The 27135-nt window shown below is 39.5% G+C and overlaps 1 pseudogene; it reads right to left on the minus strand.

Moving 5' to 3' along the window:
* Positions 1–12187: 12187 nt before the first annotated feature.
* LOC108306025 overlaps positions 12188–27135 on the minus strand; it is a 62455-nt pseudogene continuing 47507 nt past the window's right edge.

The following is a 27135-nucleotide window of genomic DNA, read 5'->3' on the forward strand; positions in this document are numbered from 1 at the left end:
TTTTTTTTTTTTTTTTTTTTTTTTGAGACAGGTCTTGCTCTGTCACTCAGGCCGGGGTGCAGTGGCATGATCACATCTCGCCACAGACTTGACCTCCTGGGCTCAAGTGATCCCTTGCATTTCAGCCTCCCTAGTAGCGGGGACTACAGGTGTGTACTACCAGGCTCAGTTAATTTTTGTATTTTTTGTAAAGACAGGGTTTTGCCATGTTGCCCAGTCTGGTTTCAAATGCCTGGACTCAAGCAGTCCACCTGCCTTGGCCTCCCAAAGTGCTGGAATTACGGGCACGAACCATGGGGCACCCAGATTTTTTTTTGTTTATATGGTTACATCTAATATTCTTTTCAAGCCATTCTAAGGAAACCTGCTTCAGAAGGTTCTGAAAACCTTTTTGTATTTTTTTCATTGCCTGCTTCTTTGTTACATCTTGCTGTCTCCGTCCTGAAGTGGCTCTGTGCTTTGAAGCAAGGATGATTACTCTGTTTTATTTCCATTAAGGGTCATAGAAGCCTAAAACTTCAACAAAACAAATAATTAGGTGCAAGGTATAGGTAAAAGAGATAAAATTTCTTTTAGACCCTCGCTTTTCAGCGGGCTGACTGGGTTCTTCATAAAACTGCTGAAGTCTATCTATCATGGCAGACCTTTTAAAATATTTAAATCAGCCTCCTATGAAAAATTAAAACTGCTCATATGCATATGTATAAGAGTTTGTTTTATTCCCAGGATTTTGTCAGTAAGTTAATAGTGGTGCAGTTTCCCAAGGAAAAAGTCATATTAACCAAACAGTTGATGGTTGTATAGATATAATATTTAATAAGCTGCAGTAAGAAACATAAGAGATGGGGAACACTCTTCATGAAGAAGTATCCTGAAAGGCTTAAAGTCAGAAGGTGACCTGATAAGCGTGGAATCTGGTCAAGGGGGGTTCATAATTCTGTATAAGAGTGCCAGGGAGTCTGAAGAATATGCGACCATAATAAAGAAATTTTTCTCTTAGGACTGGTCAACTCCCAGAGTGGGCCATCCTTTTCCTTGGTCAAATGTGTGGATAAGCATTCATTTTTCAATGTTCCAACCTAACCATTCTTTCTTCTGACCAACAGTTTCTTTCTTTAAGGATGTTATACCATTGATTTGCTTATAGTTATATTCCTACTTCTTCTTATTTCTGGTCCAGACATTCCTTTTTTTTTTTTTTTTTTTTTTTTTTTTTTTTTTTTTTTTTTTTTTTTTTTTTTTTTTACAAGGTCTCACTGTGTCACTCAGGCTGGAGTGCAGTGGCATGATCACAGCTCACTGCAGCCTCAACCTCCCAGGCTCAAGCGATCTCCTACCTTAGCGTCCTGAGTAGCTGGGACTGCAGGTATGCACTACCACACCCAGCTAATTTTTAAAAACATTTTTGGTTGGGCACAGCGGCTCACGCCTGTAATCTCAGAATTTTGGGAGGCCAAGGTGGGCAGAACATGAGGTCAGGAGTTTGAGACCAGCCTGACCAACATGGTGAAACCTTGTTTCTACTAAAAATATAAAAATTAGCTAGGTGTGATGGTGCACGCCTGTAATCCCAGCTACTCAGGAGGCTGAGGCAGGAGAATTGCTTGAACCCAGGAGGTGGAGGTTGCAGTGAGCTGAGATAGTGCCACTGCACTCCAGCCTGGAGAACAGAGCGAGACTCTGTCTCTCCAAAAAAAATTTTTTTTTTTTTTTTGATAGAGATGGGGTTTTCTTGAACTCCTGGGCTTAAGTGATCTGCAGGTCTTAATCTCTCAAAGTGCTGGGATTGCAAGCATGAGCCACCAAGCCTGGCCCCAGGAAATGTTTTATCTCAGTGATACTTACAGAATATATCTGATTCTTAGGTACTGATTTTTAGCTAATTCTCAAGAATCTCAACTATCACTTTCAGTATTGCCGACAATGAAAAATGTACTATACTATGCTTTGTAACAATATAGAAAATAACATATTTTATTTGATGCTCATAAATATGCTAAGTAGAAAACTATGTAAAATTACATATGTATGAAATTACATATATAAACATTTCTTTGTTTAGTGAGATAAATACTTTTAAATGTTCTTGATTTGGGTGTCTTGCAGCCTGTTTTTGACAAGTTCAGTTAAGGAAAAGATCCCAGAAACCACTTGTTGTTGAGAGCATTAACAAATGATTGTACACTTGGCTAATGTTCAAATTAGACTTGATGTATATAGGCTGTAACGCTCTGCAGTGTGACTTAGGCTACAGCACAGTTATGACATCATTTAGTGACCGCTGATTATTTCACCACTTAAAATAGCAAGGTAACTCACAATGAGTGGATGTTTTCTAATTATGTAGTAAGAAAAAAGTACGGTTTGTATTTTGGAAGTTGATGGTAAAGAAGTCTAAGATGATAAAAACTGTATTAAATTACAACTGCGATCACAACTGTGCTAAGCACAGACTTATTGCAAGTGACAAAAGATACCAGTGCCCTCTCTGTAGAGTCATACACCTCAGCTAAGCAGATGTTATTTGCCACTGAATTATAATCAGGTCTAAAGTACAGTATCTTAAAATGTAAATGCCCTGCTATCTATGTTTATTTTATTACAGATCAAAGACTATACATCTGAGATGGTCAATAAAGATTTGTTGATGGATTAGACAGATAATTGTACTTCATTTGTTCAGTGTCAGACATTAAAGAGGGCTTACATCTTGCTAAAAAGTCTGATGTTTGCTCCTGTTTCCAATGCTTGGAACCTTCAGGGTTCTTCTCATTCTTCTACCCCTCGTAGAACTTGCTTTCTCTCATCTTAACCACCACTTGCTTAGCTCCTCAATATTTTATCTCCTCTTTCCAGCTGGAATCCCCCAACAGGAACACCATTCTCACATGCCTAGGAATACGTACTCCAAAAATACTGAAACTTGTGCCCAAAGATGTATCTATTAGGGATATTCAACAACCTGAATATTGATCAAAAGGAAAATCATTAAATGAATGTGTAATGGTGTATATCCATGTAGATATTATTTGCATTATTATATTTATAAACATTAATATATATATATATATATATATATATATATCTCAATTTTGTGTCTGGCACTAGAATGTTTTCAAAACTAGAATTTACACAGTCAATTATGAGCAATGGCTACCCAAGAAAGAAGCAGAGGAATTAGTTGGAGGATTGTGACAGAATAGGTAACCTTTTACTTTTTATACTGTATATTTCCGTATTTTTTGAAATATTACCAAATGAGCATCACAAGATTGAATGATACATACAGGTTTCCTCTAGCTAGCATTTTATCTAGATTTTATTTTTCTATGAATCAGAGATCTTTCACATTTCCCTTTGCCTATTCTGATGATAGATGATTCTGTCTTGTGATTTCTCTGTCAATTTGAAAGTTAATATAACTTTCTGAATAAATAGTTTGGATGACATTTCTTTCTTGATATCAGGATTTCTGAGAGTGTAGACCACTAAAAACATAGTATGAGTTATTCATTCTGAATTCTTTTGAGGCATAATGTTGAGCTTGAAAGTAAGTTTAGTTTTTTGAATACACAGTTCTTGGTTTAATAGTTAAGTGTCTGGCCAGGTATGGTGGGTAGCTTAGGGTAGTTTATGCCTGTAATCCCAGCACTTTGGGAGGCAGAGGCGGGTGGATCACCTGAGGTCAGGAGTTCGAGACCAGCCTGGTCAACATGGTGAAACCCCGTCTCTACTAAAAAAAAAAAAAAAAGCTGGGTGTGGTGATGCTTGCCTGCCTGTAGTCCCAGCTACTCAGGAGACTGAGGCAGGAGACCTGCTTGAAGCTGGGAGGTGGAGGTTGCAGTGAGCCAAGATTGCGCCACTGCACTCCAGCCTGCGTGACAGAGTGAGACTCCATTTCAAAAAAAAAAGAAAAAAAGTTAAGTGTCTGAAGAATGCTAGATGCACAATCATGTGTAGAATAGGCATGTTATACATTCATTATTTCTACAGTATAAACAAAAAAATAAATAAATAGAATGTCAAAAATGCACACAGAATGAGGAATGAAAGAACAAGCAAGTATATTTTATTTATTATGATAATCCTCCTCAAGTCCCCTCTTCCTGCTTTTGATCTAGGTGAAAGCAAGCTGGGAACCTAATTAAACCAGTGCTAGAGAGGCCAGGAGATGCATAAAAAACCCGATTCTGATCAACCAGATTTTGAAGTTGAAGTTAATTAAGGCAATATACAAATAATCCCTGCAAACAGTGACATTTAAAAATGCATGTTGAATATTCTGAAGCAGTTATGTAAATTACCAAGAGTAAGACTCCAGAGGAAATGTAAAAATGCAGGCTCACCTTTTAATACCCTTTGGTAATGTTTTTGTTAGACTTAATGTTTGCTGTGTGTTTGGAGGTAATCTGACAACAAAAATGCAGCCCCATGACATGAGGAGCCACGGAGGAGGGAACCCACCAGGAGGGAGACCTGTAGTTGAGGGTCAATAATAACCATAAAAGTAAGAAAACTAATGACATTCTCTGTGGTTCTGTGGAGGTTTTGAGCCCGCCTGGAAGGTAAGAGGCAGAACCAAGATGCTGAGGTGTGGCCTCAGTGCTTATGAGGTTTACATCTTGGATAGGTTCTTGGAATGGGGATGACAAAAATTACAACTGTGAAATTGTATAGGTTACAAGTTGCATAGACTTTCAGAAATTCTCGTTCAGAGATTTCAATAGGATGAGTAGGGACCATGTGGTAATTGCTTTTTTTACATATCTGGGAAAACAAATGCAGAATATTGAATATTTCTAAGATCATACATCATACAGTTGGCCAGTGGCAAAATGGGGAACTGACCCATGGGGTTCTCATTCTCATGTCTATAAGACACCTGCAAATTCTGGGGGCAGCAACTTCTGGCACAGCTGTAGAAGCAATTCTGTTAACACAGGTTGTAATTTCATCATGAATTTCTCCCTGCTCCCCTCCCACTTATGCTTGTTTCTCGGTCCTTCCACATCCCTTCCATCTTTTTCTCGTCTATCATTGCCATTGGCCAACCCTGTCTTGAGGCCTTCTAACTTTAGTCCCCTCCATGGCATTTCATCTCTGTTTACATGTTCAGAGATCACCCTAGAAATTGTGAATTCTCTCGTATGCTGTCAGTTCTATCCTGGTTGGGAACTTCTTTTTCTTTTGGTGAGAGAGGAGAGGAGAAATTGTGCTGATCTATTTTATGTAGCTCAGAATTGGATTTCTAGAGCCTCAGAGACTTATAGAACTGGAAATGTGTTCCACATTTTGCCTATCAACAAAGCCTAATCAAGAATACATTCTTTGCCAGCAACATTCAAAACGGAGATGATTCCAAGCTGTTGCTTGGAAATAAACTCCTTTTATTGCATTTCAATTTATAGTGTTCTTTGCTTTCATTTTGCACAAATATTCAGGGGATTTTACCATGTCGAAGAACCCAATACACAAATTAAGATATTTCAAGTAATGTCATTTATGATCTATGGAGAGGACACTATGGGTTTATATGCAATACTATTCTGAGTTTTAGACAACAGTCTATGTACTTAGAATGTGCTCCTGCGTACACTTCTCACAGGAAGACTAATTGTCTTTGGATTAACAACATAATTTAATGGGACTGGTATATTACTCAGACCTCAATTTGCAAACCTGTGGGTGTTCTTTTGTTTTTGTTCTCTCTTTTCTTTGTTTTTAGCCTTTCTTTTATTTTCCTCCCCACAAGCTCTCTCACAGGCCGCAGCTAGCAGAGCTGCTCAAAATTAGTTTAAGACCCCAAGACAAATCACCAGTTGTTTGATTGATTTGTAGCAGCAGAATCAGGTAACATTTAAGAACAGGATAAACAACATGTGAAGTATTCATGGGGATGGAACTGTCGCTAAAGCTGAACAATTCGAAAGTTTGGAAACTGCTATTTGCAAATGCATCTTGTGGATCTACTTGTTGGAATGCTGCTTCTAACTAAAAACGGGAGAAAAAAAATCAAGTGGAAGAAATGTTTAAGTTCACAGAACCAGAAAAAATAAAATAAATCTCAAATACTCACATTAAATTAACCCCGAATTTATCTTGCTAACATGGCAAGTCATTATATACTTAACACAATTGATATACATGATTTTGATGAGTAGACCATTTCTTGAAACAGTATTTTCACAGTACGTGAAATATAAGAGCATGGGATAACACCAAATTAACCCTGAGGGAGACAGTCATTGATATGCTCATAATTTTATATGGGAAGCTGAGGAGAGTAAAGCTGAAGAATCCTATAGATAGACAAGTCTTAAGCTGTGAACAGATGTGTTTTCAAAGTCCATTTAAAATTGGTAGTTTCTAACTTTTCAGCACATTTTCCTACAATGATAATAGTGAATTCTTAATAATATTAGCTATGGACTAGGCCCTTTCTAAGTGCTTATGTGACTTGCCTCATTTAATTCTTTCAAAAATCCTATGACTTAGATTATAGTTAACCTAATTTTGCAGAAGAATATGAGGCACAGAGAGATTAAAGTGTTCAAGCTTACACAGCTGGATCCCAGGCAGTTTGACTCCAGAACCTGTATTCTTACTCACTTTGCACATAGAGTTGATCGTATTAATCATAATTCGATTCTGTTCTGAATATCTATTACTGTATAACAATCTACCCTCTTCCCCACCCTGCCCCCGCCAGCAAATTTTATTTTACTCACAATTTTATGGGTCAGGAATTTAGAAAGGGCACATCTGGGCAGCTTACCCTTGTCCCACCTGGTGTCAACTGAGGTAGCTAGACTGAGGCTGGGGGATTCACTTCCAACATGGCTCAGATGGCTGGCAACTTGGTATTGGCTGTCAGCTGGGAGCTGCATGGGGGCTGTTAGCCAGAGTCCTTGGTTCTTCTCTACAAGGGCCTTTCTGTGGGGCTGCTTAGGCTTTCTCACAGGATGGTGGCTGGATTCCAAGAGTGAGTATTCCAAGAGATAGGAAGTGGAAGCTGCCAGTTTCTTGTGGTCTGGACCTGGAAAACTAGTACAGTGTTCTTTCTGTTTGTCAGAATTGTGATAGAGACCATTTAGATTCAAGGAGAGGTGGTCTTTTTCTCAGTGGAAAGAGTGGAAAAGAATTTGCAGTCACCCCTAATCTATCACAGGTACCCTACATAGTCCATAAAAGCCCACTTATTTACCATATGACCTAGATTAATGTTTCTCAAACTTATGTTTAATCTCTTCCTATATCAGGTTAGTTTTAATTTAAATTGTACTTTTTTCTTTTGGAGGCAGAGTGTTGCTCTGTTGCCCAGGCTAGAGTGCAGTGGCACAATCATAGCTCACTGCAGCCTTGACCTCCTGGGTTCAAGTGATTCTCGTGCCTTAGCCTCCTGAGTAGCTAGGACTACAGGCGCTCACCAACACACTGGCTAATTTTTGTATTTTTTTTTTTTGGTAGAGATGGGGTTTTACATGTTGCCTAAGCTGGTCTTGAACTCCTGGCCTCAAGCAATCTGCCAGCCTCAGCCTCCTAAAGTGCTGGGATGACAGGTGTGAGCCACCACACTTGGCCAAAATATTAACTTTTAAAAAATGTTTTCTTTCAACTTTTATGTTTATAATTCTTAGAGACAAGGGTGCATTATTTTAAAATATAAAATCCCTAGAACAGAGCTGGGATTCTATGTATGTTTATCATTTTTCCTTTTGCTTTAATCAACCATAAGATTTAACAAACAATAAGGAATTAGGGGCAAGCACGGTGGCTCATGCCTATAATCCCAGCACTTTGGGAGGCCGAGGTAGGAGGATTACTTAGGCAAAACCTGTCTCTACAAAAAATATAAATATTAGCCAGGCATGGTGGTGTGTGCCTATAGTCCCAGCTACTAGGGTGGCTGAGGTGGGAGGATTGATTGAGCCTGGGAAGTTGAGGCTGCAGTGAGCCATGATTGTGACACTCTACTCAAGCCTAGGTGCCTTAGTGAGATTCCCTTCTTGGAAAAAAAAAGAGAATAAAGAATTAGGCCAGAGGCAATTGTTCACTCCTGTAATCTTAGTGCTTTGGGAGGCTGAGGTGGAAGGATCCCTCGAGCCTAGGAGCTCAAGGCTGCAGTGAGCTATGATTGGCCATAGCACTCCAGCCTGGGCAACAGTGTAAGACCCTGTCTCTTAATAAATAAATAAATAAACAAAACCCAGAAGAATAAAATCGATTGTTTCTAAGTGCAAATATTCTCCTTTATCGGCTGGACATGGTGGCTTACGGCTGTAATCCCAGCACTTTGGGAGGCTGAGGCTGGTGAATCATTTGAGGTCAAGAGTTCAAGACCAGCCTGTCCATCATGGCAAAAACCCATCTCTACTAAAAATACAAAAATTAGCCAGCCGTGGTGGTATGTACCTATAATCCCACCTACTTGGGAGGCTGAGGCAGGAAAATTGCTTGAACTGGGCAGGTGCAGGTTGCAGTGAGCCAAGATTGTGCAGCTGCATTGCAGCCTGTGCGATGGAGTGAGACTCTATCTCAAAAACAAAACAAACAAAAAAAGCAACAAAAAAGTAAAACCCAAATATTCGACTTTATCTTTCACAACATAAACATTTTGTTTTCCAAGTTGCATAGTAACATTTCATTCTCTGTCATCAAACTCCATATTTGTGAGTTCTTTAGTAGGGGCAAGGGGGCTATGTCTAATTCACCCCTTATATTGAATACCCAGAGTCAATAGAGTAACCTGGGAAATAGTAGGCACTCAAAAAATATTTCAGGAATGAAATTTAATAGGCAAGAAAACAATTTGAAAATCTAAGTTGTTGAATCCTGCCAAAGGAGAAAATGCATCAGGTGGTGTGACAGCTTAATACATGTGTTTTAACACAGGTGTAAACCAGGGACACACATTATCCTATTCTGATAAATTTGAAATGTATAAAGTTAATATTAATTCACAATTATGAGGATGTGTATCTACCAAGGGCTATATATTGCTACCTCAAAAGTTAAGACTTCTTTGTCTTCCTAGTGGAAATGTATTTTAATCTAATTGTATGGCATCAGGGATTTTCTGTTTAGCTAAAGTTAACACGAATATCAAATACTTGGCCTGAAGAACCATCTGCTCTGATTTGGAGCAACCTTATCTAGCTTGAGGCCCATGGGTCACATGCAGCCCAAGATGGCTTTGAATGTGGCCCAACACAAATTAGTAAATTTTCTTATAACCTTAGGATTTTTTTTTTTTTTTGCGATTTTTAAAAGGTCATCATCTGTTGTTAGTTTTAGTGTATTTTATGTGTGGCCCAAGACAATTGTAATTCTTCCAGTGTGGCCCAGGGAAGCCAAAAGATTGGACACCCCTGAGTTAGAGTTTTTCTTTTTCTTTGGTCCTTTCTTTCTCTCTCAGAAATAATAAAGAATAAATAAGAGTGAATGTGCAGAGCACTAGTTAGCTTGAGTGTTGGCCTTCTAGGTCCCAAGTGGATGTTTGGATTTCCTTCTGCCACCGAAGGCCTGTGAAATCATACTGTTAATCTTCCTCATAACACATCTGGGTCCTCTGAAGTTCTGGTCTGAGAGTTCTGGGATTATTAAATCTTGCTCTGAGTTCACAAATGCCACTCACTGCTCACATGTGGAGAAAAGCATTTATAGAACTATTTTCTTGGGCAGTAGATTAAAATATTTAATTTTTTTAAAAAAGCAAAATCAAGGAAAAGAGGAGTAAACCACACTAATAACCCATTATATAAAGATAACGTTCTTAATCTTCGATTGAAACATTCCTATTGGAATAGCTAATCTTCAACACATTGGCTCTCACAATTTTTGATTGTGAATAATCCAAATTCATTGCTTCTCTTCTTATTAAAATTTGTCCTGTTTAAATATGTGCTCAAATTTCTGTTTTGCCCCAGGTAGCAATTATGATTTAGCAAACTAATGAGTAGAAAGGAAGTGCCAAAGAAGAATCTTAAATAAATGCATTTGGCTACTTGTTTTGTACTTTAGTGACAGCTCACAGACTAAAAAATTAGAATTATTGAGTAAAAGTAAGTGCAGATATTTATTCGCTGTAGATTTTATTAATGCCTGTGGTTTTTTTCAATGACTGCTGTGAGTAATAAAGATTAGCCTTTTATAAGGATGAAGATCTGTACATAAGAATAACTAACATTGACAGCATGAGATGATGAAATTAACAGATAAAAAACATCCATAGAAATTCTTACCCTTAACATTCAAGGAATATTGTCTGCAAATAAGTAAAAATCAGGTCTTTTAAATGATGAGGAGGATGATATGGTGATGATGATACATAAGAGAAATGATAATAAAAACCAAAATCCATACTTTAGCACATACATTTGGAAAGAGAATAAAGTAGAAGAATTCAGAAAGGTGAGCAGTCTGAGTCAACTTCTCACCTCCTTTACATACTTCCCCAACTCCAATCAAAACACTCTAGTACTAGAATAGGAAATGATGAACCAGGGCATTAAAAAAGCTTCACTTCCAACATCATTAAGGCCAATTGCAAATGACTTATCTCAGAGAAATGAAGCACCTTCATCCCAGCCATTTCAATGGGGCGTTGTGTTTCAGAAGCACACACAAAAATTTATGAAAATGAGTATGCATGAAGGTTTAATAGCTGATTTTCCAAGTTGATTATCTTGGCCAGTTCATTGGGATGCTCTTGCTTCTTGCTAATTTAATTTGTTTCATTCTTTTTATTGTCTCTTTTAAATAGCAATTACGGAAGATAGCACTCCATTTTGCCTCCTACTTGCCCTTTTGCTAAATCATGATTTCACCCTGTGCCAGACAGTTATGGGTGTATGAAGAGATGGCACTGGTGAAAGGCAAAGCGGGTGAATACACTTGACTCAAGCCTGAGTAATCCAGGAAAAAGTTGCCAATGATGAAAATGTGTGTGTGTGTGTGTGTGTGTGTGTGTGTGTGCGTGTGCATGTGTGCTTGGGAGCATGCGTGTGTGGTGCATACCTTGGAACAATTCCTTTATTCACATATTCGGACAGGTAAAACATGCCTATTTGAAAGTTCAGATTTGCTTACATAATGTCAACCAGTGTGCTGCAGCTATTTAAAAGCTAGCTATCAACTTGGTAAGATATACCTTTCTATTTTGTACCTACTGTTTTAAAACTACTGTATATATTTGTACATGTGACAAGCATCTATTAAATGCTATAATGATTTTTTAGTATACTGTTATTAAAAGGCATTTATCAAGTGCTTGTTTTAATGTAGCCCTATCTTAGGTGAGAAAAAAGAGGGCCTCCTTGATGTGTAACAACACTCCACTGATAAAATTTGCAGTCTGTTCTTAAAACACTGTATATTCTGATGAGGAAAGTATGAAAGGTCTTAACTCAATGTATTGATTTTATGCCTTTTTTGTAGACAAAAGAAGTAGGAAGAACAATTTCTGTTCTCAGGCAGCTCTATTTGGGGATAAAAATAGAACATGAATAGAACGTAATAAACAAATTACATAGCTGCACTTTGAAGTCCAGGAGGGACAGTGAGGTTAGGCTAGAAGTTAAGCTGTGAAAGCTTGGTTAAAGAGAAGAGTTGACATGGCCTGGGTGTCAGCCAGCGGGGTTCTCTGTAGCCAGCTGGCTTTTTTAATTTGCAAAGTCCACAAAAGTCATCCGTAGACATTGCTCTCTTTCTCTACCAAGTCCCTTAGTCTTTAGGCTCATATCATCCAAATTAATGAAGCAAAAATCTATAAACAACAGCTTCTTTGGGAGTTACATCACTAAGGAAAAAGCAGAAATTTGTAGATCTTCAGGAGTATTTGTTCTCAGGTATTTCCTTTTATATTCATTTATTTATGTATGCCCTATTAGGAAGTACTTTCATTGTTTTTCTCAGAAAATGTTGTCCAGACACTAACAGCTCACAACATTTCAACAGCAAAGTTATTACTTGAGAGAGGGGTTTTCCGGAGTTGAGGATTTTAGAGTATGAGGAAGAAATATTGGTATTCCACTTCATTATAGATGGATGGCGTAGGTCATAAATGGGAGACTCTGGCTGCTAAGCCAATATCAAAACCCACTGGACTGACACTTCCTTCTATGAAGTTTATTTTCCTTCCTGTTGTCTTCCTGTGCCATGGAAATTCCTGCCACCATGTAAAGCCCACTGGCAGCTCGCTTAGGCTCCAGTCTTCCCGCTTGGGTAGGAAAGGGAGTGAGGGGAAGGCCACTCCTGAGTTTCCACACTTTCCTCTTGGTCTCCCTGAGGAGATTCTTCTGACTTCTCCTCATCCTCCTCTCCTTCCTTTTTCTCTGGCAGCTTCTCTTAGGCCTGTTCTGAAGGTCTTACTAACATTCCACCCTGGGTGGATATTTCAGAAGCAAGATGGCTGGCATCACCCTCCTGGCCAAGTATCTTCCTAAAGCCACCATGTGAGAGGATTTGGACCAGAGTTGGAGCTGTGTGGCACACCATGTCCTGCAGTCACATGGTCATGACTGTGTGTGCTCTCACAGAAGTCAGTGATACCCAGTGACCCTGCTGGGAACAGTTCTGCGGCCAGAATCTGCAAGCAGTGCTCATATTCAACATTTAGGACCAAAGGCTGTGTAGTGAGGTATTCATCACAGCAGAATGAGCCAGTAGGTCAAGGGTCCAGAATGTGAGTGGCTCAAAGCCAGGAAAACGAATCCTCCAGTCCTTGAATAGTCTGATGAGATCTTTAACTGTGGACTGTGAGCATTTCTCTAAACGTGCAGGCGGGTCGGATGGCTGCTAAGGCATTGCGCAATACCTTGCTATCCAAATGGAGTTTGGGGTCCAGTTTTCCAAGACTGAGTGGCACTGTTTTAATGAGAATCTTCACTGTAGCCTCAGAAGAACTGATTTCAAGCCAGTTTGGTTGGTCAGCATGGTCAAAACTATAGAAGGCTCCTGTGTGCTGTGAGATTTTCCATGACTTTGTTCCCTAGGGCAGTAACAGCTTTCAGGGTTGGCAGAGTCTTTAGTATTACCACTGGGGCAGCTGCACCGTGGCCTGTAGCCATTGTTCTCTTTTGTACGATCCCACCTGTCAGACTTGAATTTGCACTTCAAATTGGAGCCACAATCAAATTATCAGTCATATTGTTTATTTTTCTCACTAGAGAAAGATAGAGTCCCATTTAGCAGAGTTGGGAGCCAGGTACTGATGTCTCTTCAGCAAGACCTCACTGAAGGACGTTTCATCAGGTGCTGGCTTGACTCGGGGTTGGGAGGAAGTGGGGGAGGCCATTTCATACAGATAGAAATCAAATGGGATATGCGGCACAAAGAGCCCGAACCCTCCTCCTGGACCTCCTCTGGAACCAAAGCACCCGCCATGACCATGGCCCTGTCACCTCTCATGGCACCTTAAATCCTCCACCGTGGATGTTGCACCAATCACCCCTTTCTCTCAGATACCTCCTTTAAATCATGGGAGGCTTAAACTTTATAAGCATTTTGCATTACATATTCTATTGTTTATCTTTTATTCTCTAGCATTTATGAAGGTAGAATTTTCCTTTCCAAATTGTAATGTGATGATGAAATAGCAGAAAAGATCTCACTTTTCTCCCCTTGAAAGAAATATGAAATTCAGAAATACAACCTAAAATCTGTCCTCAGCTCAGCCATTCCTGCCTCAGTGTTACAGTTGTCCAGAGAGGATAAATTGCCTTAAGAGTGGAGAGGGACTGTCATAAGATTCTCTAGTTATTCCTGTAGCTAGAATGTATTAGCCTTAGAAGAGGTGTTTGTATACTGGGTGAAGGACCCTAGTTTGAATGAATGAACGAATAAGTGAGGAATTTAAAAGGCCATTGGGAGGCTTAAAGTATGGCAGCTCCTTCTTTTCTGGCTCTGTTGTGAGTCATCATTGGGAAAATAAGCAGCCTTCTCTTTAGCAGAGGGGGAGGCGGCGCCCTCAGCAGAAATCCCAGCATGCAGATGGAGAGAGTATTCTGGGAAAAGGCTGAGTTTAGCAGGAGTTTATTAACTTGGGAGTTGGAATTCTAGAAGAGCAGCCATGGGAAGATGATTTGCTAGGGAAGAACATAGAACCAAACTGGAGTGAGTGTGTGGGAGGGGAGGGATGAGTAGAGGGGCTTATACTTTGGCAGCTTAGGAAGACCTGGATGAAATGCAAGGTCAGATGAGATGGTCTCAAGCTTCCATTGTGAAATTGTTTCCATTCTGCAGCTTCAGGGGTATGTGTGAACTTGTCATCTTCCCTCCGTTCTATAATCTCTCCACAAAGCATGTCCTCCATAGAGCCCTGCACATAGTAGGTGTTCAACATAAATTTATCAATAGCATGAATTTATTAAGAAGCATACAGGCAGGAAATGCAGGATATGGGCTTAGGTCTTCATTGCTCCTAACTGTCAGGCCTTCACTGTGTTTCCAAATTATTTTTCTTAAATTAGTTCAAATACTTGCAGCACTTTCCTGTGGAAGATGGATTCAACCAGTTCAAAACTACCTCTAAGGGCAGAACTGAGGATACTGGTAGAAGTTAGTGGTAAGTGGATTTTGGCTTAGAATTTTCTAATAACTAAAGTTTGGAATTAAAAATGTACTTTTTTTTTTAAAAGGTAGTGAGCCTCCTAACACAGGAAGTATGCAAGTGAAAAACTGAATGTCTACGTCTTAGGGATATTTTAGAGAGGATCCCTTCCACCAGTGAGTTTCATATTATTTCTGGTATTGTGTTAAGTGATGGTCTAGTATGATAAAATACAAGTAATCTATTTCGGAAAGGAGACATAGATACAATTATTGAATAGGACAATAGAGAAAAGGATTGCATCCATATTATTGTAATATAATCATATGCCAACATGTCTAGTGCATGCTATTAGAAAATGTGTCAGGGTATAATAAGTAACTATTTAGAATGTCCTATGCAGAACATAGGAGCAACTCTGAATTAAAAAGGCAGAAACTGAAGAGGACTGGTGTCATTAGGGAAGGCTTCATGGGCCAGCTGGTTCTTTAACACGGCCTTGGAAAGGGTTAGAATGAGGACAGGCAAAGGGGAAGTCCCTCCAGGAGGACCGTGCAGGAGTATTAGCAGGAGGAGGTGTTGGGAGGAGGCAGGGTGATTGGGCTGCCTCAGGCTCTCTGTCCGTATGTGCTTTGCACAGAGAAGATGGGAACAATCAATGGTCATTTGAGGGAATGACACACACTTAAGTCCCTCTTGTCTAAAATCCTACTGTATCCTGAGCTGAGAGTCCTGGGAGTCCCAGCTGGGTTCCTAACTAGCTGTTTGGTCAGACACATCACTTAATCACCCTGAGCCTTATTTTCCTCAATTATAAGCCAAGAGAGTTGGTTAAATTGGTGCTGCTTAAACTTTAATGTGCAAATGGAGAGACTGTTAAAACGCAGCTCTGATTTCATGGGTCGGGGTAGGGCTTGAGATTCTGCATTGCCAACCGGCTCTTAGGCGATGCCGATGCTATAGTCAGCAGACCACCCTTTGAGTAGTAAGGGGTTGTGTGACTTAGCTACCTCTATGATATGAGCAATCTACAAACTAGTTTTAATTATGGTCTCATACTTTTTTTTCATAGTTGTTTTCTTATTAGGTAATAAGATTGAGAAGTATCTAGCACAGAGCTTAGTCCACAGTGGATACTCAGTAACACTTGTTTATTAATGTAAAGTTTCTCCCTTGGATACTGTGCTTACCTTAGAAACGCAATCGTTTTTGTTCAGTCCTGCATTTCAAACATGTAGTACAGTTCAGCAAATTTAATAAAACTCAAAGAAAAATCTCAGTGTTTTTTCGATCTCTTCTCTTGTGTCATGACTTGTTTCTTCAGTAAGAAAGAAAGTAATGCACTGTCTAAATATCAGATTGTTGTGTTGCTTTAGGGAAAAACAATTAGATTGCCTTGCCATGTGCCAAGTAGATGGAATGAAGGTTTCACTCCATTAACACTCATTCCATGAGTCATTCTAAATTCTTGACAGTATGCCAATAGACCCCAGTTAATTCACCAAAATTGCCTCTGGTAGCATTTTGCCTCTGCAGGTAACCAGCAGCACTGTAATCACTTACTCCACAAAGATAATGAGGTTGCATGGTTTTTATTTATGCTACCAATTTGTTTTAATATTGTTATTGTTCCTTTTATAGTAAGGCAGATTGGTCTCTGTCTTAAAGGGCTGAAAAAGAAGGGTTATTAAGGTTCCCACACTGAATGTAAGAGCATGAATATTGAAAATAGTGTTATTGTTTTTGGACTGACAGTAGTAATTTAGAAGTATTCTAAAGAGGTTGTATTGATTGAATATATACTTATTTAATTCTTCAAGATTTTTACCAGATTACAGTTGGTTTCTAACAAAAGGTTTATAAAGATAATGAGATTCTTTCCAGTTCTAAAACATTATAACCTCCTGAAATATGACCAAGAGTAATGTATACACAGGACTATGTACACTTGGAAAATGAAGTCAACCAAGATGTTCTTGAGGTTTTTTGCTTGCCACCTAATATAAGACAATATCATTGAAAAGAAAGAAAGAAGAGAAAATATAGATACAAGGGTCTGTCCTTCAAGGTAATCTAATAACTCAGTAATAAAAATCTGTCACACGAATCTGGTACAAAATCTCTGCAAATTAGAGACATTCATTACAACAATCAATCTAATAGAATATCAATATAGCACTGAATTTGTTTTGTAAAGAAATATGCTGCCAACCCAAATGCCCATCAATGATAGACTGGATAAAGAAAATGTGGCACATATACACCATGGAATACTATGCAGCCATAAAAAAGGATGGGTTCATGTCTTTCGCAGGGACATGGATGAAGCTGGAAACCATCATTCTCAGCAAACTGACACAAGAACAGAAAACCAAACACCACATGTTCTCACTCATAAGTGGGTGTAGAAGAATGAGAACACATGGACACAGGGAGGGAAATGTCACATGCCGGGGCCTGTTGGGGGGCGAGGAGCTAGGGGAGGGATAGCAGAAGGGGGGGGATTGGGGAGGGATAACATTAGGAGGAATACCTAATATAGGTGATGGGGGGATGGATGCAGCAAACCACCATGGGACATGTATACCTATGGAACAATCCTGCATGACCTGCACATGTATCCCAGAACTTAAAATATAATTAAAAAAATTAAAAAAAAATGCTGCCTATACCTAAGCCACATTTAATGATTATTCCCTAGTTTATCTGGGTTGAGAAAAACTAATTTGGGTCATTAGAGTTTAGATCAATGTCAGAAGTCCATATTTAACTAGTTTAGGCAAAAGGGATATTTAATGGAAGGATCTTGGGATAGCCAACATGACTGAAAGAAGAGGAGGATGACCAAGTCACCAGTCGGGCAGGAAGGAATGCAGCGAGGACTCAGGAACCACCGAACCAGGAACCAGCTTGCCCAGGACTTTCTCTCTCTTCGGTTTCTACTTCTCTTGGTGCCGCCTCTGTTTTCTCCCACTGCAGACCAGCTTTCTCCACCTTGGCAGTTAATGGGGCTGTTGGCACCTTGCGTGGGAGTTCCCGCTTTGCAACTTCTTCTATCAGAGAGACAGACTGACTCTCCCAGATCCATTTCTAAAAAGACTGGGGAAGAACTCTGGCTGACCAGGTCAGGTGGCTGCTCAGTGTTGATGACAGCTGTGACTAGGAGGGCAGCATCATATAAGAACATGCCACATCCTGCTGTAGCCACAGATTACACATGGTTGGAGTTAGAAAGGGGAAAGTTAATTCCAACATGAGGGAGGAATACATTTGCTAAGAGATGGAGGCCAGTGGCTGGGCAAGGACTCCCAATGTGTTGGTCTATAAAGCAGTTTGGAGTAGCACCCTATCCTTGCTTTAATTCTCCTTGCCCTTCTACTGGTTATAGCAGGTTGGGAATTCTATGCTAGGTGTTCTGTAGTCCTATCATATAAACTGCAGGGGTCTTACACTGTCCACTCCTTAGAAAATAAAACTGCCAGTGTTTCCTGGGCCCCACACTTGTCTATGTGGTGGGTCTATTACTGCTTTTGTAATTGATTAGCCTGAGTTCCAGAAGAGGGAAAGGGTAGGCTGACAGATGGTATTTGCAGTAGGTGCAGAAGAAGATGTGAGAGTCTCCTAATACAAGTCCCCTCCCTACTCCTCCCTCCTCTCTGCCCCCACCAGCCAAGGAACATGTGTGGTCCTCACAAGTAGACTGCAAGCCACCCAGGAGGCAAGAACAATAGCATGCATGCCTTTAAATCCTGGGAATCTCTGAATACGGTTCTTACACAGCGTGAAAGTGTAGCACATATTTGTAGATTTGATGTTAAGCCAAGTTTAACCTGTAAAAAAAAGTCAGAGATGTAGCTGAGTGACATTATGATTTTTAAAGTTCCTCAAATATGGGCATTTTGCATGCATTATGCACATTGCTATTATTTCCACGTGTAAATAAGAGGGCAGAGTCCTATTTATTGGTAATTCTCTTCTAGATCTATAATAGTTACAGATGTATAATATGCTTCTTAAAGACACAGCTATAGCAACTTTAATTATTCACCCATAATGAATGAGCCTGGTGCCTGTTTAAGAAATGCAAGATTTGTATAATTCAAGCATATTCTCTCTTACAGGCAGACATTAATGAGTCCTATGAAGGTAATAGACTCTTATCATTGAACCAGAGTCCGAACAAATGTGTTCATTAGTCTTACTTGTCATCTGATGAGAGATAAGTTGAATCTTGAGCTGGACGCATGTCCAGATTTGAACTTCTTTAAAACATAGGGGTTATATTTTAACAGAAAACTTTATAATAGGTAGATTAGGTTATCATTTGTTGTAGAAAAGAATTTGCTTCTGATGCTTATCATGAAGATTCTCACGTATACTTTGTATTTTGTCCTAAATGGAAATCTTTTTATTATTTTTCTGATTTTGTAAGTAACACATTCTCTTTGTAGAAAATTTAAACAATTCAGAGGTGAATATTAAATTCAAACAATTCAAAACTCCCATAATCATGTTCCTCAAAAAAATCACTGTTAACCATTTGACGCATCTTTATTTATATTATTTAATAAGCCCTTGTACAGCAGTTTGTATACACTAAGCTTTTGTCTGTCCACTTCACAATCATGCTTTATTTACTTCTCTTGACAACCCTATGAGGTGGGTGTTGTTATTTCCCTATTTACAGAGAAGGAAATGGGGTCTCAGAGGCTTTAATAACTTGCACAAAGGTACATGATTCTAAGTGGCAAAGTTGGGACTCCAACACAGACCCTCTGACTCCAGGGTCCCTGCTCTTAGTTATATACCAGGCCTCTATGCAACCTTCCATATCCCCATGCCTAAAATTAAAAACATATATATCCCATGTTTCCAAGATTACCTGCCTCTTGCAGTCAACTTTTCCTTTAATAGTCTCTTAAAATGGGTCGAGACCGCATCCGTGGAAAGTGGGAAGTCCACTGTGCCTTTTCCCCAGTATTTCTATGAGTTCCTGGCAGTGTTGTGTTCTGGGACATTCTTCTGAGTCTTACTCCCTGGCAGCATCTTGTCCATATGCATCTGCTAGCTTTTCTCTTTGTCTCTGGACACCTCCTCAAGTACCACTAACATAAATAAAGCTGTTATATGTAGAGAACATTTTCTGAAGATCTGGGGATAAGGAAGATAATTAAAAATTAGGAAAAAATTAACACAATGTTTGAAATGATTGTTCTTAGACCCTGAGGGAAAATGAAAATGTCAAAATTTTAAAAATAGCTCCTCTTTGGGCACATTCCAACTCGCAATGTTACTTTTCTATGTTGTGAGCTGCTTTCTCTCTGATTCCTTCTCTCAATTACATTTTTCCTCTGGTTGGTATTCTTAACTCCCACCCTTCCACATTTTCTTGAGATAGAGTCTCGCTCTGTTGCCCAGGCTGGAATGCAGTGGCATGAACTCAGCTCACTGCAACCTCTGCCTCCCATGTTCAAGCAATTCTCCTGTCTCAGCTTCCCAAGTAGCTGGAATTACAGGTGCCCGCCATTATGTCTGGCTTACTTTTGTATTTTTTGCTATGTTGGCCAGGCTGGCCTTGAACTCTTGGCCTCAAGTGATCTGCCTTCCTTGGCCTCCCAAAGTTCTGGGATTATAGGAGTGAGCTACTGTGCCCAGCCCCCTTTTTACCTAGGTTGTCACCCCCAAACCCCAGTCCTTTCTTCCTTTATTATGCAAAATTTCTTAGCTCTGCTTCTAAATTTATCCTTCCATTTCATGCCCAGTAAGATTTACCTTTGACAACAAAAATACTTTATAGTTAAAATTTGTTGTTTTTCCAGTGGTTCTCAGTTGCTGGGTGGTGGTGTACGTATGAGTTTGCCTTTCAGAAGACATTTTTATTGTGACGACAAAGAATTCTTCATCTCTAAATGTCAGCAGCACTGAGACTGAAAAACTCCAACCTATAAAAACTGTTTACTTTGCTTGTGGGAACTGTTTTCCTTCACTTGAATGGTGTAATTTTGGGGGAGCCAAAATTACTGAGTAGTCATAGTATGTGCTATGTAAGTCATAGTGCCTGCATAATACCTGCAGAGTAAGCCACAGTACCTGCTCTCTGACTCTAACAGTGAGCACCCACATGGCTGGGTTCAATTTTGGAGGACTTGGTATGGACATTTGGATCAAGGTGGACGAATCCTCACCTGGAGTGTATTCTACAGATGCCTTTCCGCATGTGTGGAGGGAGAGAAATGATAGGGATATTCACTACAGCACCATTTATGATAGCAAAACTCAGTTAACAACCCAAGTGCTCATCAATAGGTGACTGATTAAATAAATTATGGTAAAGCCATACAAAGAAATACTATCTTGGCAGTTTGTACCAGTACCAGGTTAACTGGGTAAACTTAGAACTACATTTCCCAGAACCCCCTTCCCTGTAGGGTTCTAAATTAGAAATGGCCAAAAGAGGAATCAGTGGGACATTTGGAAGGCGGAAGTGAACAGTACCTATTACTCTCTTAAAGGCATGGAGATTGGAAGGGAGACAGACTCAGAGAGGCTGGTGGTTGCTGGCAAGCCCTCGGTCTTCTTTGCCCAGTGTTCAGCTTCTCCTCCCGACTGGCACCTTGCTAGAAACCCACAGGGGAAACAGCTTCCCGTAGATTCCCCTTTGTTGACCCACTTTGTGGCCTGAAGTACTGCAGGGGCTTCTCAGATTGACTAGTAACTCTTCAGAAACGTCAACTGTCCCTCCCAGATCTTTACTTCCCCATCTCCCCCAACACTTGCACAAGGCCTAACGTCTATACCGTCTCTCTCAGACCATAACTTTAAGTGGCTTTGTCTACCTGATAAACTCTGGCTAATACAACTACATGACCTTAAAGAATAATGTGGCAACTCCCTATACCAACATAAATCCATCTCCTAGATAAAAGGGAAAAAGAGCAAGGTGATAAATTGATGAAAAATGTTACAGATAAAGCTAGAGTCCCCTTTGACCAATACCTCTAATCCTGGTCCCCATTTCTTTCCCCTGGAGATGAACACTGTTATTAGCTCTAAGTCAATTCTTATGGTCTGAGGAAGAGTCCTTAGCAAATTTTAACTCCTATAGGAGACACATTTTGGCAAGATTCTTTTGTTGACATATAAGTAACATACAATAAAATGCACAGATTTTAAGTGCTCACATGATGAGTTTTAATAAGCATATATACTTGTGTTAACATCACCCCTTAAAAAGATATGGAACATTTCCAACATTGCAATCTCTACTTTAGTTTTCCCAGAGAACTTTACTTCCTTCCACAAAGAATCATAAATTAGGTACAAAATTATGATTTCTGTATTTTTTTTTCAGAGCCTGGCCATAGTAGTGGGAAAGAAGATGGATAAAGTCATTGTTAATCTATTGATGAAAGAATGATGCTAAGTTTTTCAAGGCTTCCGGAGTCACAGGAGGAGTCACTTGGTAAATCCAGGAGCAGAAGCAAGGTACCAGCTGGAAGACCACAATGTGTTTGTTCAGACCCGTGGGTCCCCTGGATCCTTAGCAAAAGACCACAAAGACAAGTGTTGAATGCAGCTTTTAAAAGTACAGAAGGGACAGTAAGACAATTCTAAGCGTAGACTAGAATATAATTTAAGGTTTCTGTGTCATGGTGATAGGACTCTTTTTTTAGAATTATGAGAGCTGAACTGACAGCTCCCAGATAATTGAAGCATCATAATCTAAAAAGGTGGCCTCCTCTTTTCTGTGGTTGAACTTAAATGTAGTTTTTACTTTCAACTAAAACGAGGTCAGTTAAGACCTTTGGAACTCTGTGACTGAGGATGTGTGGTATTTATTGGGAATTTAAAGTAAAAGGATTTTTGTTCTTTTATAAAATTTAAATATAAATAGATTGTTTTCCCTATGGTATCTAGTGTTAATTAATGGGGCTGACACGATCAATGACACCAAGAACATATAATTATGTTTTTTATACTAAGAAATTATATAATTACATAATTGTTTTAATAGGTTAAGTGATCTTATAGATCTTTTTATCTATTTTTGCAACAGCTTTATCCTGATTTCTTTGTGAGAAAGCTTTTAGCATTTCAAAAATTTTGAGGTAGACTTTTGTTAAATTAATCTACTCATGAAAAATAGTATATATTTTTTCAGTAACTGGAGATTTTCATAAAAGGCATCAAAGATATAATATTAAAAGGTCTACTCTTAAGATAGCTGTTGTCATCAAAAACTGTTGATGAATTTTGAATTTTTACTGTTAACTGTCCCTGCTAACAGATATTTAGAGAACAATAAGGAACATTTGCTGAATTTATTTTTAAGGAAGTCTCAGTTAATATGACTGATTCTTTTAAAACTCCTCCTAAAAGAAAGTATTTCTGTGGAATATGCTCTTGCTCAAAGTTTAAGATGTGCATTAATTTATTATGCTCCTAGAGCCTAGTCTTGAGCAATTTAACATCATTGTGACAGGTATTTATTTACCATCGAAGTAAGAATCATGATTTGCTGACACTTTATGATTTCTCTTCCGGTAGTCCTATTAGATATGATAGGAATGAATCCACTTAATTTTATAATGTTGCTCATAACTGCATTTCCCCCACAGAGGCAGCAAAGCACTCTTCTTGCTACACATCGGATTTTCCTCCCCCAATGCTGCTTTTTTCAGTTCGTGCTTCATTAGTAAAAATATGGGTTTTAATTAAAAACACACTCAATTCTGAACCCAGAATATTCCTTCAAGTAGATATATTTGAGTAGGTCAGTTCTCCTGAAGGATAGCTTTCACCCAAATGCAGTGTCTGTTTAGTATTTTTGTACCATAGAATAATAGATCTAATTCTTTGAATGTTGTTATTTACCTGTAAGTTCTTTATCCTTATTTTTTTTTGCTCTGTCTGCAGGTTAAGTGACCAGCCTAAGGTAAGAGCCAGATATGGAGCTTGGAATCTGATAGTCCTTAGGGTGCTTTATTCCCTGGGCCAATCCACACTTCTACCTCTGTAAAGGAATCAATTGAGGGCTCAGCTTTTCCTCTGCAAGAAACCTGCTCTCCGGGACAGTAAGTCACGCCCCCTGTGAAAACATCTAAAAAACCTGTTCATCTTTGTTATTGCTTCATGACATGCTAAGAGTATAGAGTGATAGCCTCTTTGTGAGGGAAGTCTATTGAAGGCAGGCTGCTGTGGGATGCCCTGAGTCTGATTTTCAGTGGGCCACTCTGTATTAATCATGCTGTTATACGGAGATGGTAAGGCATGGATGACATTGCATGTGTGGAAAGAAAATACGAGTTTTGTGATTTGGCTGAATGGAAAAGCACTGTGTCCAGCATCACAGTATCTTTTCTGACCCCAGCTGAATATTGCCGTCTAAATCACCACAGAGTTCGGGACATATTTATGTATGGTAGCATCTGATACTGTTCATTTACTATTTGGGTTTTAGTCTTGCCTCTCTCAGAACATATTGAACTGTTTCTACTGGGGGAACAAGTCATGTCATTAGTATCCCTTAGTAGGTCTGCTATGGTCTGAATGTTTGTGTCTCCTCCCCTACAAATATGTATGTGGAAATTCGATCTCTCAAGGTGATGATATTAGGAGGTGGGGCCTTTTGGGAGGTGATTGGGTCATGAGGGTAGAACCTGGTGAATGGGATTAGCGAGCTTATACAATAGGCCCAAGGGAACTCATTCATTTCTTTACCATGTGAGGACACAGTGAGAATGTGCTATCTATGAACCAGGAAGCAGGCCCTCACCAGACACTGAATCTGCCAGTCCCTTGACCTTGGACTTCTCAGCCTCCAGAACGGTGAGAAATTCCTGTTGTTTATAAGCCGCCCCGTTTAGAGATATTTTGTGACAGCAGCCTGAATGGACTAAGATAATGTCTAAGATATTTGGCTAATTTAATTGTTGACTGAAGGACCTTTATCCAAGGATATGATACACAATTATATGAATGTCCTTTCTTGCCAGCAATACCTACTGTACAACTTATGGAGAATCATAGCATGCTGATGAGAGCTTGGGTTCTGGAATCAGACTGTGTTATTTCTTCTACTTGCTTTGGAATCTGAGACACATTCCTTAACCTCTTTGGGTCTTAGTTTCCTTGTCCGTAAATAAGAATACTAATAAATACTATCCATAGTGTTGTTATGAGTTTTAGATAAGTTACTTTTGGTAAAACAGAGAACAGTGTCTGGCACATAAGAAGGGCTTGCCACTGCTGTTTTAAGAAATAGTTAAGCCTATGGGGTCTTGACATCCAGGTTGGCTATAGTTTGTGGGTTTCGGAAGCTTGAAGGTTCTATTAATACCTGGCTTAGGACCTCTGTGAAAAGTTGTGAATTATGACTCCAGAGATGCCTCTGTAAAGCTCCCAGTTGGTGAGATGGGTACATGTGAGAAATGGAATTGAGTTAAGAGTATAGCCATTTGCAAGAATTTTGGCCTGAGGCTAAGATGATTTAAATTGATTGACTTAGAAGTCATGGCAATAGTCTAGCCCTATGTACTAGAAGATCTACTATTTCAGCAAGAAATAGTTAAACTCATCAGAGGATCCTAAGGCTCAGTGAAATTCTGAATTCAAAATCTCTTTTAGTAAAGTCATTTACAGTTGCAGTAGGTTCCAGTTAGTTGAAGTGTAGTCAACCCCAGCTTTGGTTAAATAATCATGTGGTTCTGAACCACATGGAGCAAGTGGTAATGGAGAATGTGGTCACTCATCTTCAAATGCGATACCCACAGGAAACTCTCCTTTCCAGCACTCACACTTGTTTTGTCTTCTCCCCGTGGGTCCAGGATGGTCCTCCAACTTGCTTTTGCCCCCACAGAGTGCAGGGGATGTGATGCTACATGGCTTCTGAGGCTAGGTCATAAGAAGGCTCACAGATTTTGCCTTTCTTCCTGGAAGGCTCTGGGGGAGGCTAGTCATGAGGCAGAAGGTCCAACTCTGGAAGCAGCCATGCTGTGAGGCAGTGACATACCAAGGCTGGGGGCAGTGGGAATGGTCCACTTAAAAGTACAGACATTGAAGGGGTACATTGTAAAGAATTAAAAAAGTATACTAAAACCAACAAAAGTTGGTCTTTTTATTAACAGCATGCACAAGCAATTCTAAACAAGCATCAGTGATAACATATCCCTTCTCATGAGTGGACCACTCCCACTGTCACTTCCACCCACTCTACCTCCTGCAAGCTGATGCTGTGAAACCCAAGCTAGCCATGTGGCAAGGGAGATGGCTTCCTAGTCTCCAGCTGCTGCAGTATCCCAGCCTAGGCACCAGTCACTTGAGGGAAGAAGTCATCTTGGATGTCCAGCCTAGTCTGGCTTTGAGAAAATTCTAGCCCATGCTGCCATCTTACTGCAGTTTCATGAAGGGGCAAATGTCATAGCCATCCAGCTATGGCAGCTTTGGCAAACTACAGACTGTAAGAGATAATATAAGGAGACTTTTTTAGGGCACTATGTTTTGGGGGTAGTTTGTCATGCAGGAATTGATAAACAGAAAAGAGAAGAGGCATGCAAGAAGAAAGCCCCTTCTGTCTCTTAAAATAGCAACAAGTATCCTTGGCTGTGTGGGGTCTCTAGAGATCAGCTTATCTTGATGTTAACAGAGGCCAAAAATAGTTGCTTTCACTACCGAATGGAAATTATATCTATGTAGATGTTGCTAAGCAATAAGAGATCAGAAACCTATAAGGAGTGACCATAGAATGCAAAGCACTGGGTCAGCCAACTAAGTTCTTGCTGCACTTATTTTTTAGAACCTGCTTATAAAAGAAGCAATATCTACAATGTGTCAGGGGAGGACGGTCTCATGGGACCTTAAAAGGAGTGTCAAGTGGGATCTAATTAAACTCCAGAGCTTCTGCACAGAAAAAAAAAATCATTAGAGTGAACTGGCAACCAACAGAATAGGAAAAAAATTTTGCAATCTACCCATCTGACAAAGGACTTATATCCAAAATCTACAAAGAACTAAAACAGATTTACAAGAAACAAACAAACAAACCCATTCAAAAGTGGGAAAAGGATATGAACAGACACTTTTCAAAAGAAGACATATATGGGACCAACAAACATATGAAAAAATGCTCATCATCACTGATCATTAGAGAAATGCAAATCAAAACTACATTGAGATACCGTCTCATGCCAGTTAGAATGGTGATCAATAAAAAATCTGGAGACAACAGATGCTGGAGAGAATGTGGAGGAATAGGAATGCTTTTACACTGTTGATGGGAGTGTAAATTAGTTCAACCATTGTGGAAGACAGTGTGGTGATTCCTCAAGGACCTAGATATAGAAATTCCATTTGACCCAGCAATCCCATTACTGGATATATATCCAAAGGATTATAAATCATTCTATTATAAGGACACATGCACATGTATATTCATTGCAGCACTGTTTACAATAGCAAAGACCTGGAACCAACCCAAATGCCCATCCATGATAGACTGGACAGGGAAAATGTGGCACATATACACCATGGAATACTATGCAGCCATAAAAAAATGATGAGTTCATGTCCTTTGTAGGGACATGGATGAA

Source organism: Cebus imitator, unplaced genomic scaffold (genome assembly GCF_001604975.1).
Source record: "Cebus imitator isolate Cc_AM_T3 unplaced genomic scaffold, Cebus_imitator-1.0 Scaffold69, whole genome shotgun sequence".
Taxonomy (NCBI): domain Eukaryota; kingdom Metazoa; phylum Chordata; class Mammalia; order Primates; family Cebidae; genus Cebus; species Cebus imitator.